The sequence below is a fragment of the Lutra lutra genome, chromosome 10 (assembly GCF_902655055.1).
Source record: "Lutra lutra chromosome 10, mLutLut1.2, whole genome shotgun sequence".
In the NCBI taxonomy this organism is placed as follows: domain Eukaryota; kingdom Metazoa; phylum Chordata; class Mammalia; order Carnivora; family Mustelidae; genus Lutra; species Lutra lutra.
Genome location: NC_062287.1, coordinates 60,451,779 through 60,468,949, shown reverse-complemented (window position 1 = coordinate 60,468,949; position 17,171 = coordinate 60,451,779). Strand labels below are relative to the sequence as shown.

General features: G+C 39.0%; 1 pseudogene; it reads right to left on the bottom strand.

Moving 5' to 3' along the window:
* Positions 1-1,456: 1,456 nt before the first annotated feature.
* Positions 1,457-2,413, bottom strand: LOC125080117 (olfactory receptor 52D1-like; annotated as a pseudogene).
* Positions 2,414-17,171: the final 14,758 nt, after the last annotated feature.

Genomic DNA, 17,171 nt, shown 5'->3' with positions numbered 1-17,171 from the left:
GTTTCTGTTAGCTTTTTGTATGTCTTCTTTCAAGCAGTGTTGGAGAAGTGTCTGTTCCTCAGTGAGGTGGATGGATGATACTTTCTTCCAAATTACCTCATGTATTCACAAGTCAATATGGAGTCAATGTAGTGTTTTCATATTTATTTATTTGTAATATTATTTTTATAAAAATAAACACTGAGGACCCTTGTTTCTGTAAATACATAGTTGGGAGTGGAGAGAGTTTTGTTTCTGCATTGTGACAATGAATCATAATTGAGAGTAACAGCTGTAAATAGCAATGGTCCTAGAGAGGAGGTTTGGGCAAAGGAGAGTGTCCTTATGTCTGGACCCAGACCTGTGAGGAGGGATTCCAGTCAGGTGGTCTATCTGAGGGGCCTACAGGGTTGTTTCAAAGTAAGGAACAATAAAAAAATCTCCACTCAGAACCTACTGCTTCTATTAGAATCAATTGTTATCACAAAATATAAACAGATGCTTTTGCTGAGAAACACTAATTTTTACATACAAAATTTTCAACAGATTCCAAGTGTGAAACTTTAAAAAGACACAGTTACTGATGTCAACAAGGGACTATCCATAAAGGTACTGGAACTCTAATCAGACTTCTATAATAATAAGGGGTAAAATTATGGCAAAATGGAAATGAACCCATCAGAGGAGTGGATAGTAAAGGTGGATAATATGGTTTTATTGAGCACTAATCATATCCCAGTACTGTCTAACTTTCAGACACCAGTTATTACAATTGTGTGAGCTCAGATACTACAAGACTTACATAAGTTATAAAAATGAAATGTTTTGAGAAGTTACATCTTTTGAGAAGCTTACAACTTTTACATCTTACACTTATGTATTTATTTAGCATTTTATGTTTCAGACACTATTGTAAGATTTTTACATACATTCAGTAATTTTTCAATCCTCACCACAACCTCAAGAATTAAAAATGATCATTATCCCCATTAACAGTCAACCAGAATAAGGAGAAAAGTATTTATCAACTTGCTCAAAGCACAAAACTGATAAACAGAGGAGACACCATTTAAGCATAATCACTCTGATTTAATTTTAGTTTTCATGCTCTTAGTCACTGCCCAAAGTCTTGGATTTCAGATTCAAATGTACTCTGAATGTTCTCCCTTTTGTTTCTCACCTCACTTCCCAGTAGAATATTGCAACCATGAGGTATAGTGTGAATTCCAGACAGGAATGTTTTTCTTCTTGACAAATTATAGCCCCTAACTGAGATGACTAAAAAATATAATCTCATTCTGGGCAATTCAGAATTGCTGAAGGAGCACATTCACCATCATATTCAACATTTCCAATTTATATGACTATTTCTCTTCCTCCCTTATCTAACATCATAGGCTCCCATTAATGTAAAAGCTTCTAGACAATTATTCTTCTCATTTACCTTTCTTTATCATTTCCAAATGCTACTCAGAACTCACACTGAGCCCTTCCTCAAGTGGAGCAGTCTCAGAAGTCGACTCTGAATCTCCTTGGTTCTAGCCCCATAGATGATTGGATTGAGCACAGGAGGCACAGAACATAGAGGTTTGCCAGAAAGATGTGCACATTCTTGGGGACTCGGTGCTCCCCAAAGCGGTGGGTAAGGAAGGAGAAGAAGGCAGGAATGTAGAAGACCAGGATGACTCCAAGGAGGGAACCAGAGGTATTCAGAGCCTTGTGCCTGGCATCTTGAGATGGCAGGTGGAAGACAGCATGGAGGATAAAGCCATAGGAAATGGCAATGAGGATGGATTTCCAGACCCATGGCCAGCAGAGCCACAGTCAGCCCATAGACAATATTGACAGTGATGTTGGCACAGGCCAGGCGAGCGATGCCCATGTGCTCACAGTATGTGTGTGCCATGACATGGTGACCACAGTAAGGCAGTCGCCTCAGCAAGAAGATGAATGGAGAGACAACGGCTGTACTCCAGAGTATGCCGGCAAGGCCAATTCTGCCTATGATGGTATGGTTGAGAATGGTTGTATATCTCAGTGGGTTGCAGATAGCCACATAACAATCAAAAGCCATAGCAAGAAGAACTAAGGACTCCAGAGCATAGATAGAATGGACACAAAACATCTGTGCTAGGCATCCACCAAAGGAAATCTCACCAGCATGGAGCCACAAAATGGCCAGCATTTTGGGCACAGTGGTAGAGCTGAGAGCCAGGTCAGTGAGTGAGAGAAGACACAGGAAGCAGTACATGGGTGCATGAAGAGCACTGTCTGTCGCAATGACCAGGATGAGAGCAGCATTCCCAGCCAGAGCTACCAGATACACGGCACAGAAGGGGATGGCAATCCAGACGTGGGCCCACTCCAGCCCTGGGATCCCTGTCAGGAACAGAGTGGCTGGGAGACCATCATCACTGAGGTTGGAAGCAGGCATTCTGTGTGGAAATAAAGGGCTCTATCCAAAGGGTCATGGTATGACTGCCCTGCCACATCAGTTCTTTGGTTCATTCACATAAAATGATGACCCTTCTCTGAAACAATCTTGTTTAAGCTGAGAAAAACATATTGCTTTTAACTTGTTCCAAATCTTAAAATACTGTATCACATATAATCCATTGTTTTCATCTATTTTCTATAGTCAAAATTTATTTTTTGATTTCCACATTCCAAGTGCCAACCATACCTACCAGAATCTTTGTAGGATACCTGCACCCCTAAAACGTTAGTCATAACCTGTCACAAAAATGTTGCTGAACCTTGGGAAAAATCTTTTCTCTGGATAGTCTCCAAGTATGAAGAATAATGAGTCTGGAATCCTAGTCACAGCTTTTCTGTGTATTCACTATTTAACATTGGATAAGTTCCACAATATTTTTGATACTCAATTTTCTTATTTATAAGTTGGAAATGACAACACCTGGCTTCCTTAGCTCACATAATTTTTTTGGGGGTAGGAAAGCCTTAGGTATATGGTAGGATTAAAATGTTTAGACACCAAAAATAATGTCCTTCTCATTTGTGCAAGCTTTTTTTTCCTGTAGTCATATTTTGGAGTGATAGAGAGTATTATAATTATTCTACATTTGTTTTATCAAGGGGAAGTCCAAGTTCAGAGAAATAAACTAATGCAGTTCAGATCACAAAATGTGTTATTGTCAGACTGAAATTACATCTCACATCTTCCGATTAAAAGTTTGGTGTTTTCCTAGAGGGTATCATGCTAAGTGAAATAAGTCAATCGGAGAAAGACAACTATCATATGATCTCCCTGATATGAGGGAAAGGAGATGCAACATGGGGGGTTAAGGGGGTAGGAGAAGAGTAAATGAAACAAGATGGAATTGGGAGGGAGACAAACCATAAGTGACTCTTAATCTCACAAAACAAACTGAGGGTTGATGGGGGGAGGGGGGTTGGGAGGGGGGGTGGGATTATGGACATTGGGGAGGGTATGTGCTATGGTGAGTGCTGTGAAGTGTGTAAACCTGGCGATTCAAAGACCTGTACCCCTGGGGATTAAAATATATTATATGTTTATAAAAAATAAAATTAAAAAAAAAAGTTTGGTGTTTTCCATACACAAAGATAAGCTCAAAATGGATAAAAGATCTCAACGTGAGACAGGAATCCATCAGAATCCTAGAGGAGAACATAGGCAGTAACCTCTTCGATATCAGCCATGGCAACTTCTTTCAAGATATGTCTCCAAAGGCAAAGGAAACAAAAGTGAAGATGAACTTTTGGGACTTCATCAAGATCAAAAGCTTCTGCACAGCAAAGGAAACAGTCAAAAAAAAAAAAACAACAAAGAGGCAACCCATGGAATGGGAGAAGATATTTGCAAATGACAGTACAGACAAAAGATTGATATCCAGGATCTATAAAAAACTCCTGAAACTCAACACACACAAAACAGACAATCATATCAAAAAATGGGCAGAAGATATGAACAGACACTTCTCCAATGAAGACATACAAATGGCTATCAGACACATGAAAAAATGTTCATCATCACTAGCCATCAGGGAGATTCAAATTAAAACCACATTGAGATACCACCTTACACCAGTTAGAATGGTCAAAATTAGCAAGACAGGAAACAACATGTGCTGGAGAGGATGTGGAGAAAGGGGAACCCTCTTACACTGTTGGTGGGAATGCAAGTTGGTGCAGCCACTTTGGAGAACAGTGTGGAGATTCCTTAAGAAATTGAAAATAGAGCTTCCCTATGACCCTGCAATTGCACTTCTGGGTATTTACCCCAAAGATACAGATGTAGTGAAAAGAAGGGCCATCTGTACCCCAATGTTTATAGCAGCAATGGCCACGGTCGCCAAACTGTGAAAGGAACCAAGATGCCCTTCAACAGACGAATGGATAAGGAAGATGTGGTCCATATACACTATGGAGTATTATGCCTCCATCAGAAAGGATGAATACCCAACTTTTGTAGCAACATGGACAGGACTGGAAGAGATTATGCTGAGTGAAATAAGTCAAGCAGAGAAAGTCAATTATCATATGGTTTCACTTATTTGTGGAGCATAACAAATAGCATGGAGGACAAGAGATGGAGAGGAGAAGGGAGTTGAGGGAAATTGGAAGGGGAGGTGAACCATGAGAGACTATGGACTCTGAAAAACAATCTGAGGGTTTTGAAGGGGCGGGGGGTGGGAGGTTGGGGGATCCAGGTGGTGGGTATTGGAGAGGGCATGGATTGCATGGAGCACTGTGTGTGGTACAAAAACAATGAATACTGTTACGCTAAAAAAATAAAAAAATTAAAAAAAAAAAGAAGTTTGGTGTTTTCATCTCACAGTAGCCTCACTTATATGGCCAATACTTGAATTCTTTTCCTTGTCAGATAACTCTAATATCAGTATCTAATGCGGCAACCCTTTACTCATTATCTGGACTTCAAAGAGACAGATACTAGTGAAAGCTCCTCTTATTTGCCTGGGGACTTCCAGTGATGGCCACAGGCCCTGGAGGAAAGAAAAATGGGTGGGGGAGTGGAGAGCTGGAGTCAGTACCATCTTTTCCTGTTCTCCCTTCCCAGCCTATTCTTGCCAGCAAAGGAAGATTTCCAAAGACTACTGTAAGGAAGTCACTACTTTGTGAGTTACTCTGACACTCTACGTAGGTACCAGAAAGCCTAGGTCCAAACAAGGTTGTTTTCCAGGGGAACAATGTGAAAAAGACACTGAGCTGGAGGAACATTCTGGGTGGAATGCAGGCATCCTTCCAAATTCATCCCGCTTGGCCTTGGCTCTGGGTCACTATGATGCCTTGGAGACCTAGACTTTAATAACTGAACTCTGAATTCTTTCTGGCACATATTCTTTTTTCTGTAGTTTGATTTCAAAAACATACCTGTGTCAGGTGACATTTGTTTACAAGTTGAGCGTGCTGAAGCTGGAGTTCTGTGATGGGTGTCACCTGTGAATGTGGGGCTGTGTGGAGAGTACTTCAGGGATGTGAAAGCTGTGTTCTTGTGCAGGATGGATGGACGTGATTTGGGGGATGATCAGGGCTGAGTGTGGAATCTGAGTTCAAAAGTCTGATCTTCCCTCACTTTTGTGAGATCATTGAGGTCTTCAGCTTAGTTCTTACTTCCAGCCTCCTCTGGTCAAGAGATTTGATAGGTGAGGTTATTTATTGACTCTCTCTGATGTTAATTATGAAAACCCAAGGCTGTTTGCTCTAGAGATTTGATTCATGGTGCTCATTCTTAGGGAGACAATAGGGCGGGGTTGACAAAAGAGAAAGAAATGAGAAAAGAACATTTCCCCAGGAAATTTTCAAGGAAAGTAGCAATAAAATCTATTAAGTTTTGTGTTTCTCTTCTCTTCTCTTACTTTCCCTTTTCTTTCCTTTTCTTCTTTTTCTCTGCTCCACCCCCCCCCCCCCCGCCCTTGATTGTGGTATCTCTCTGAATTTACATATATAGTGGCCCATGGTATTCTGGGTACACATGGCATCATCAATGCTATATGTAAATATGGTGGTAAGAAATGGTGTTGGAGAGGCTCAGGCTCCATTGTCCCATTAACTTCCATAATTTCAAGAATAAGTTACTAAGAATTTGAAGAACATGGCAGTAGAATATTAAACCAAATACAGGACCTTCTGAGCATAGGCATTATGCCACTGTGCAGGTTTCACACCCACAGACCTTGCCCTAGAAGTGAAGCCATCAGTTCTCTAGCCAGATGCACTCAGATCCTTTGACATTACCACAACTATCAAGCCTTCACACAAAGGGTTCCATCCATCAAAACCTTCAGAGTGCTGCACTCTTTTCCCTTGTTCATTCTTGTTTCCTTTCAATTTTTTTAAAGATTTATTTATTGGAAAGAGAGAGCAAGGACACACAAGGGAGTGGGAGGAGGGGCAGAGGGAGAGAGAATCTCAAGCAGACTCCATGCTGAGCAACAGCCCCATGCAGGGCTCAATCCCATGAACCCACGATCACATCCTGAGCTGAAACCAAGAGACAGACACTCAATCTACTGAACCACTCTGGTACCCCTCTTCTCGTGTTAATACAAAGCAGTGGTCTTCAAAAATTTTTGCCCAGATAATTTCCAAAAGAATTTTTCAATAGTATACACTCCCTCAAAAATGTTAAATTGACATCAAAAATTGTCATTTACTATTTAAATATTAGAAAAAATATAACATACAGTATAGTGTGAATATTGACTTTTTTTTAAGATAAAAATACCACATCAGTCTTTAAGTGTATCCTAGGGAAGATAGACAGCCTTGAAATTTTCTTCCCCTCATTTATTATCCATTTTAAAATACATGAACAAATGAATAAGTTTTCCATAACTGTCATTCATATATAATATATATATATTATATATGAATGAAATGAATGAATGAAAAAATGAATGCATATATATATGTATATATATACATATATATATGTATATATATATATATATATATTTTTTTTTAGAGAGAGAGAGAGCATGAGTGGGGGTGGTGTATGGGGTAGAGGCAGATGGAGAGAGAAGTCAAAGCAGACTGTGCACTAAGCATGGAGCCTGATGTGCGGCTCAGTGTCATAACCCTGATATCTTGACCTGAGCTGAAATCAAGAGTTGAATGCTTAACCTACTGAGCCACCCAGGCTCCCTGTAACTGTCATAAATTTAACATTAATGCTTTGTCTACTTGAAGTTGGTCCATTTTCCTACATATTGATTTTTGTGCTTAAAAATCTTGTGGTGATCACCCTTATTTCCTTGTTTGCAGTAAAAATATATATGCAAATTGGAATTATTTATTTTCTTCAATCATTAGGTTCTGAGTGTTAAAATGTTCTACAATTATAATTATTTTAAGTATGCATTAATACAAGCAATATAGAGAAGCTTCAATTTCATGAATTATTACACATAAACATTTTTTTAAAGCTTTTATTTATGTATTTGACAGAGAGAGATCACAAGTAGGTGGAGAGGCAGGCAGAGAGAGAGGGGGAAACAGGCTCCCCGCTGAGCAGAGAGCCCGATGCGGGGCTCGATCCCAGGACCCTGGGATCATGACCTGAGCTGAAGGCAGAGGTTTTAACCCACTGAGCCACCCAGGCGCCCCCACATAAACATTTTTTAATGCAAAGTTTTTAATAAGATTGATGGGGGTTTTCTTATAATTCCTTCAGGGAATTTATATATTAAAAAATCAATATTGATGGTATGAGACAAGTTTCACCCATAGTTAGCTCCATTTAACTTCTATAAAACTAAGTTCTAGGAACCCTTGTCTTTAAATCAATAGCTATGAGTGTAAGGAGTTTGAATTGCCTGGCACACTGACTTAATAGAGATTCAGTAAGTGCTGGAATCAATTTCTGCTGAAAGAAAGGAGATTCTGCTTTAGAAGCTTAAAGGAGAGTGCCCAAAGAGCTGGGGCCAAGAACTTCAAGAATGGGCCACCAGAAGCTGACTCTGGTATATGTGATTTGTATGACAAGGTTGTTTGGAGGTAAGTGTAGAAAAAAACACCACAAACTGGAACCAGCTGCTTTTATAAGAATCAACTGCTGTTGCCAAGGATAAAACAGTTGCTTGGGTGATAAGACAGAAACAGAAAGCTAATAGGAAAAGTAAATCCCTTTTCTCAGCTTCTAGTCAGCTCCTAATGGCTCCTATTGGCACAGCCCAACAATATATTTAATTTTAGAACTTTCAAATACTGCCAAAATACTATAATCCAAAGCCACCTATTATTATTATTTTTTTTATAAACATATATTTTTATCCCCAGGGGTACAGGTCTGCGAATCGCCAGGTTTACATACTTCACAGCACTCACCATAGCACATACCCTCCCCAATATCCATAACCCCACCCCCCCTCTCCCAACCCCCCTCCCCCCATCAACCCTCAGTTTGTTTTGTGAGATTAAGAGTCACTTATGGTTTGTCTCCCTCCCAATCCCATCTTGTTTCATTTACTCTTCTCCTACCCCCTTAACCCCTCATGTTGCATCTCCTCTCCCTCATATCACCACCTATTATTCTTAAAATAAAATGTATAAGGCAGGGAAAGCAAACCCTAGCTGATATGTGGTGATGTAACTGATAAAGTGGCTTGCTCTGAGTCAGTTATTGAAATTTTCCCATTACTTGCTGCTTAAAAGCCAGAGCAGAACACAAGAAAGCATGAAATTGAATTTTAAATGTTTCCTTTTCAGATAACTGAATTTTTATAACTAAGTTTATAATCATAATCTGAAGAAAGTTAAAATCAATATCATAAAGACTGATCTTTTTCTACCAGAGGTGGTTTTTTTTTTTTTTTCCTGGCAATTTAGGCTTTGTTCTTCCATCAAACTAGCTCCTTGGTATCTATTCTGGACCAATATTATCAGGCTTCTCTGATGGTAGCCCTAGGACTACCTAATACTCTAGAAAAAAATCACAAATAGCCACAAAGTAACACAATGTGAATATGCAGCTTCATACTTCAGCTTTACCAAGCAATTATTCTATTTGATACAGTTAATTGTCTCTATCATTCCTATTAACTGCCATTTCAAACACCCACTCCTCTCCTAGAACTTGCTGCACCATTTATAATAAGCAGGAGGAATATTTAGATTTTGGCGACTACTTATGAAAAATGCACGAGAGAAAGGATGTGTGGAATGATGGTTAGGTTTTAGCCTTAGCTATCAAAGTCATGCCACTCACTGAGAAGAAGAAAGGAAAAAAACTTATATTCATATATTGGACTTTTTGATCTTAAAGTTCCTATGAAACAGCCAATTGGAGATGCCAAGCGGTCAGCTGGAAAACAAGAAGTAAATTAGAGCAGGATACACAGATGAGTTGATTAGTGTGTTTCAAAGATATGAAAATCTGATTTTTCTTCCAAGGTCATGCAGAGTGATTACACAGAGTCAAAACTGAAGCTAGCTTAGGAAAGAACCATGGATAATGTTAATACTTAGGAGAGAATAGAGGGAGAGCCAATCGTAAAGGAAACTGAAGAACAGCACTGGACATAGGTGGATGACCTGGAAAGAGTGACATGACTGATCCAAGAAAGGAGGAAAAAAATCAAGAAAGAAGTGAGGTTGACTGTCTCTGCACTGAGAGTCATTTAGTAATGCTGAGATCAGCAGTGACATTGGAAGCATAGTTTTGTGGTGCGACATCACTAAAATACACTCCATTATGGAGTTAACAAGGAACAAGAAAGAAGAGAAGGTGAGAAGAGGGGTGGCCTATGTGTGGGTCGGTTAGTCGGTCACAATGTAACCATTTTCCCCAAGCTATAAAAAGCCCACTTCCCGGGACGCCTGGGTGGCTCAGTTGGTTAAGCAGCTGCCTTCGGCTCAGGTCATGATCCCAGCGTCCTGGGATCGAGTCCCACACCGGGCTCCTTGCTTGGCGGGGAGCCTGCTTCTCCCTCTGCCTCTGCCTGCCATTCTGTCTGCCTGTGCTCGCTCGCTCTCCTCTCTCTCTGACAAATAAATAAAATCTTAAAAAAAAAAAAAAAGCCCACTTCTCCTTATAAGACTTGAGGAATAGAAGGGATTGAATGTTCCAGCTAAAAAAGATAATAGGTCAGAAGAAGTAGAGAGATGAGTTAAGACCAATACCTAAAGAACTATACATGTCCCCATCATTGTTTAGCTTTTAAACTAAGGGAGATCTGTTTTGAAGAGCTAAAGCAAAAAGATTCGGGTTTTTAAAAATCACTCTGCCAATGGAGGGAAAGAATGGATGGGTCCTGGCAGATTTGGTGCAGGGGCCAACAGAAGTCTGTTTTGGGAATTCAGATGTTGAAGGTTTACTCTTGGGCAGATATAGTATCGTGAAATAGCAAAGCAATTTGAAGAAATGTTATAAGATGTGACAACTAATCAGACAACACGGTTGAAACAAAATAGTTAATGATGCGTAGAAATGTTCAGGCCATGGCTGATAATGTCAGTGCCCTTAATAAGAAATCAGGGGTAAAAAAATAGTGGGCCTTTGACTGTCCTTCCTTGGTAAAATCAGAAGACCCCTTTTGGTTCTTATTGTCCATGCCTGAGCACTCCCCCAAATCCTGTGCTGACTGGAAACAGTGTCTCAAATTCCCATGCTGTCTGCTTTCTCTATACAAATCTAGATTAACAAAGAAAGTATGGTAATGTAAGGGGTAAACATCTAGGCTAATAGAAAAGAGTGAACAGTTCACAAGTAAACCCACACATCTATGGTCAATGGATTTTCGACAATGGTATTAAGACTGCTTAATGGGTAAATATAATCTTTTCAACAAAGGTTGCTGGGATAATTGGATAGCCACATGAAAAAGACTGAAGTGGGACCCATCTCTCAACTTACATATAAAAATTAACTCAAAATTTAAAAAAAAAATTGGAGTGCCTGTGTGGCTCTGTCGGTGAAGCATCTACCTTTGGCTTGTGTCAAGGTCCCAGGGCCTTGTGATTGAGCCCCACATCAGGCTCTCTGCTCAGTGGGGAATCTGCTTCTCTCTCTTTCCCCTGCTTATGTTCTCTCTCTCTCTCTCTGTCTCTCTATCCCTCTCAAACAAACAAACAAAAAAACTTTAAAAAAAAGGAAAATTTTTAAAATTAACTCAAAATAGATTAAAAAATCTAAATGTAAGATATAAAACTTAATACCTTTAGAAGAAAACTTAGGTGTATTAGATAATGGTTGTTTTGATATAATACCAAAAGCACAAGTAACCAAAGAAAAAAATATATAAATTGGACTTAATAAAAAAACAACAGCAAATCTTTTGTGCTTCTAAGGACAGTATCATGAAAGTGGAAAGATAACCAACAAAATGGGAGAAAATATTTGCAAATCATATGTCTGACAGTAGTTTCATATCCAAAATGTATAATGATCTCTTATAACTCAACAACAAAAAGTCACATGAACCAATTTAAAAATGGGCAAATGATTTGAATAGACATTTCTGCTAAAAACAGACATACAAAGAGCCAGTAAGCACATGGATGTTCAGTTTCATTAGTCATTTGACAAATGCAAATCAAGATCACTATGAGATACCATTGCATATATATTAGGAAAACAAAACAGAAAATAACAAATATTAGTAAAAATGTGGAGTGATCAGAACCCTCAAACATTGCTGGTAAAATGTGAATTGATGAAGCCACTTTGGAAAACCATTTGGCTTTTCTTCAAACAGTTGAACGTAGAGTTACCAAATGACTCAGCAGTTTTACTCCTGGGTATATACTCTAAAGAACTGAGGACATATTTCCGCACAAAAACTTACACATTAATATTCAAAGAAGCATTATTTGTAGCCCCAAATTGAGAATAATTCAAATATCCATCAAGTGACCAATACACAAAATGTAGTCTACGTATACAATGGAAAATTATATCGGAAATGAAGCACTGACACATAATGAACCTTGGAAACATTCTAAGTGAAAGAAGCCAGACATAACCAGACTCACATTTCATTGCATTTAAGTGAAATGTTCAGAAATAGTCAAGTCCAAAGCAACAGAAAGTGGATGAGATGTTGCCAGGGGGCTAAGATAAATGAGAATGGGCACTGAATTTAGTGGTGCTGAAGCTTCTTTTCAGAGTGATGAAAACATTCTGCACTTAGGTATTGATGATGACTGCACAACTTTCCAAATACACTAAAGATCACTGACTTTTACACTTAAAAATTGAACTTTATATATATATTATATATATATATATTATATAATTTTCTATTACCATATAACCCAGTTATAAATATACATATATTTATAACTATAACAAATATATATATATTTATAACTATAACATATATATAACACATTATATATTTTATAACATATATAACAAATATATATATTTGTTATATATAAATTTATATAACTATAACAAATATATATACAAATATGGTGATATTTAAAATATGTATGGTAATATAATATATAAATAAATAAATACATTAGCAAATGTGTGTGTCTGTGTGTGTATAATACAGTGATAGCAAAGTTTTAAAAAGGAAATCATAAAATCATGTAATCTTTGAAACTTAAAAGTTCATCTGCCTGGGACCCAGCTGTTTACGTGACACCATAGGTGTGATACCATACCTAAAGCAGATGCAAGTCCTTTGGCTAGGGGAACTGAGGAAGGGGTCAGGCTTGTCTCCCAGATAGTTGCCAGTAGCAAGCCAGACATTTACAGTCATAGGATGAAAAAGAATAGTTTTCATTTATTTTATCCTTTTTTTCCCCTTCTGTGTTCTCTAGTTGTTTTTGAGGGAAGTTGCACAGAGAAAGGCAAAGATACGGAAGGTAATCAAATATGAAAGAAAGGATAAATGGGGAAAAAGATAAAGATGGTAATGATTAACAGGTATATGATGTATGTTCCAGGGGCACTGCTGGATAAAAATTTTTATTAGGTTTTCTGAAAATGTTAAGTGAAAAAGTGAACAGTCTATATGTTTGGATGCAGCCCTGCCACTCAGTGCTAGTATAACTTTAGACCTCATTTAACCTCTTAGCACTCATTTTTCTCATCTGTAAAATGGAAAAGAAACATTTCTGGCTCCTGGGTGGCTTAGTTTGTTAAATGTCTGCCTTCAGCTTGGGTCATGATCCTAGCGTCCTAAGACTGAGTGCTGCATTTGGCTCCTTGCTCAGCGGGGAGCATGCTTCTCCCTCTGCCTGCCGCTCCCCCTGCTTGTGCTCTCTCTTTATCTCTGTCAAAAAAATAAACAAAATCTTAAAAAAAAAAAAAGAAGTGAACATTTCTTTCTAAGTGTGATTGTCAGAATAGAACAAGACAAGGCTCATAAAGTTCTTGGAGTTTAGGGAACATGGTAAACACCCAGTATCACTGATGACTATTACATTTCTATCCCTACATTCTGCCTTCTGAAAGTCTTCTAAGAAGAGGGTCCTGGAGTGGAGACTTATTGTGGGGTAAGGAAACCTTGAAACTGAGGATCAGGAAGCTTGAGTTATATTCTTAGCTTCCCAATTACTAGCACTGGGACCCTTGGTGCTCACTCTCATCATCTGCTAGAGCTACCTTAAAGCCCATCCTTAAGAAGATCTCAGAAGCCACGAAGACATGGTGTGGGGACAGGTAAGCCCTGCTCAGCTGGGAGGAGAGGAGGTGTTGCTTTGGCCTTGGCAGTCAGATCTGAATCTTCCATGGGAATAGACAGCAAGCAGAGTCCACTGGGATTCTGCTCTGAGGAACCTATTCCCAGCAGGGTTTGACTGGGGGATATTAAGGGCTTACTTTAGGCCGGCCCTCCACTGCTCAGAGCCTGGCAGGTAGGTCCTGTGAAATGTGGTGTGTGTAGGGCCTTCGACAGACTTGACCTAGCTTGGGGAAAAGAAAGGCCATCCTCGTGGAACACATCGTCCTGTGATGTTCTCATTATTCTCAAGAGGTGTTCTTGGCCTTATTTCTCTTCTTTCTTCCTTTCCATGTTTAATGTTCTTGTTACTGTCTCTCTAAAATTCCTTCTCTGGTCTGTCATTCCCCTTCCCTCACTTGACTCGCCCTTTTCCATAGCGTTTTCTCTATATTCTTTATCCACTTCTCTCTATCTCTTCCCTGCCTTTTGGTTTTTCCTCTTTCTCTTTACCATGTCTCTCTTCATCTTTTGGCCCACTTTCTGCTTTGCATGAACTCTGAGAAAACAAGGAACAGAGTAGAACACTCAGCTGAACTCTAATATCTCTAATTAGGACAGGAAGGAGGTACTGAAACTGGCCTTCTGCCGCTGGAGGCTCTTACTTAAGACAATTTTAGATTTCCTTAGAGTGGAACATGTGACAGGATGGATCAAAATCCAGGGGTGGGTTCTCAAGAAGAGAGTGACCCATGGTATCTCCTTAAGACCATCTCCTCTAAAATCCTCCTTCAGTTTCTTTGTGTGGTTCTAATGAGAGCTCATTATGATTATAATGTGCACAGCTTCCAGGGCTTATCTGGTTCATCCTCTTACCTCTTCCAGTCCAGGCCTGGGGCTCAGCATCCCCAGCCTTCTGCAGTGGTTCTCTGAAACTTTGTCCCAGACTCTTAATCCCTTTAGCAGGGAATTTCTCTCTGGTTTCTAATCTGATTGTTCATTGATGTAAGGCTGGCTTTATGGGAGAGAGAAAGCAATTTCCCCTCAACTCCAAAGATACATACAATAATAAATTACTCAGTGGTGAGTCATTTAATTCAACTAACCATGAGGGATAGAGAGCCTTTAACACCTGAATTCCAAAACTAACAGGTGAAGCCACTTATCACAGAGTATGCAAGGGGTTTTAGACATTATAAAATATTCCTAAATGTAGCCCCCTCCCCAAATGGTTATTTCTGAAATTCCACAGTAAACAAGAAAGATGACAGATGTATAGATTATCATTTATCATGCCACTTCACAGCCCCACCCTTTTTTTATCATCCCCTCTCACAACTTCATTTGGGCTGATGTAAGGCAGTGAGTGTTTCTCATTTTCTACTCCTGTTGAATTTTGACAGACACTGAGACGAAAAGCAATGGCAGAAATGAAAGAATGCAATTCTTTAACAACTCATAGAAAAAAAAAGGTAATGGAAAGAATGAAGAATGTTTTTAGCATTACAGGTTTTCTCTCTTAGTAATTCTCAAGATTTTGCAAATTGACTTCTGCTTGTCTATACCAAAAGCTATTATGTGATAACAAGAGTTTTAAAAAATATATATTTAAAATAAATGCATTCAATGACTTTTGTGCTTTTGTAAAGCACAATGTACTATTTACTTTCCATCTAAACATGCTTTTAAAATAATAACTTTTCAATAATAACAATAATAGGAGTGCTTCCATAATGCTTACTGTGGGCAGGACCTGTTTCAAGTCCAAGTTCTCTCTGTCACCTTCTCTCTATTTCCCTCTTTGTATCTTACATAAGCCTGTATCCTCATGCATATGGCAACTCTCTTTTACCCCTTTCTTAAAAGTAAAGAAACTGGGGAAGAGAGTTTAAGAAATTTACCTAATGTCACTGGAACACAAACCCAGGGCGTTCTGGTGCCACGCTCTTAATTAGTATTCTCTGATGTCTCTTGAGATATTTTGATTTTCCAAGGGTCCTGCATGGACATTTCCAGTGTGATATGTGGGCTGTAGACCATGTAAACACCTCAGGGTGGAGACTGGATTAGTGAAATCTAGTTCAAGCCATGTAACTGCTTTCCAAGAAGACCTGGACTAATTCTTTTCCCTTTTTTGGATACTTGGTTCCTCATATGTCAGACTGGATGTAAGTGTGGACATCTGTTGCGGAGTAGTTAATATCATGGCTATGTAAGTTTAAATGTTTGGAGGACAGCTGTGATGATTACATGGAAGGCATCCAGAGGGCTACTGATTAGACTTAATGAGCTAGTCAACCACCCTGAAGAACAGTTAACCTACTCTTTTTCTGAAAGATGTCTAAGAAAGAAGTCTTTCTTTCAATGGCCAGCATTTTATGACTTTCTCCTCATCCTCCCAGTGTATTTTAGAAATAAAATCTATGTGTAATCACAATTTATAAACCTTTATGTTGTTTTTCCTTCCTAGGAACAACGATAGTCTTAGACACAAGTTATAATTTCTTCAAAAATCTAGAACTAAGCCTCTATTTGGTGGTGTGGGGCTTAACCTAAGTGACCCAATGTTGAGCACATTGTCTTGTTTTTAACATTACTTTCTCCTGTGTATAGCAATGCCATAAGCATCTCTCTTCTCCAAATTTCTTGGACTCACAATTGTCTGGCATTATTGGATTAATTTCTCACTAATATCCAACTTATTTGTTAACCCTTCTAAGCCCTTCTGTCTCCCGTTCTCCTCCTCAGTGTTGCTTCTCAAGCCCTCAGACCTGCACAGGTATGTCACATCCACCCAGAAATGATCCTTCTTTTGTTGCTTCTCTGTCCTTTCCCTTCTGCCTGAGACTCACTGTATATTGCTGCTTTGAGAAATTACCACAAACAGCAGCATCTGGATGGCTCAGTCGATTAAGCATCTGCCTTTGGCTCAGGTCATAATCTCAGTGTCCTGGATCGAGCCCCACGTCATGCTCCCTGCTCAGCTGGGGGTCTGCTTCTCCCTCTCCCTCTATGCCAGCTCATGGCCTTTCTCTCTCTCAAATAAATAAATAAAATGTTTAAAAAAAAAAAAAGAAAAAGAAGAAAAGAAATGATCACAAACAATAAAACAATGAAAATCTCTTATGCCATAGTTTCTGTAGGTCAGAAATCCAGAAACTTTAAATGTTTAGGGTCTCTCCAAGTGATCACAGTGATGGCAGGGCTGAGTTCCCTACTGAAGAGTCTGGGGAAGAGGCTGCTTTGAAGCTCATTTAAGCTGTTGGTTGAATTCAGTGCCTCATAAAAGTAGGACTGACATTTCAAGTTCCTTACTGACTATTAGCTAGGGGCTTGCAGATGCTCCTTAACATTGTCCACACCACTCTCATGCTGTTCATTCTGCCCCCTCCAGTCATTGTGGACAGACCACCTCTCTCGTTTTGAATCTGACTTCTTCTGCCATATTTCTCTGATTCCAGCCTGAGAAAGTTCCCTAATTTTAAGGACTCATGTAAATCAATTAGGTCTGCATGGATCATCTAAAAGGAAAAGAAAATTCTTAAGGTCCATAATCTTAATTATATCTTCAAAGTC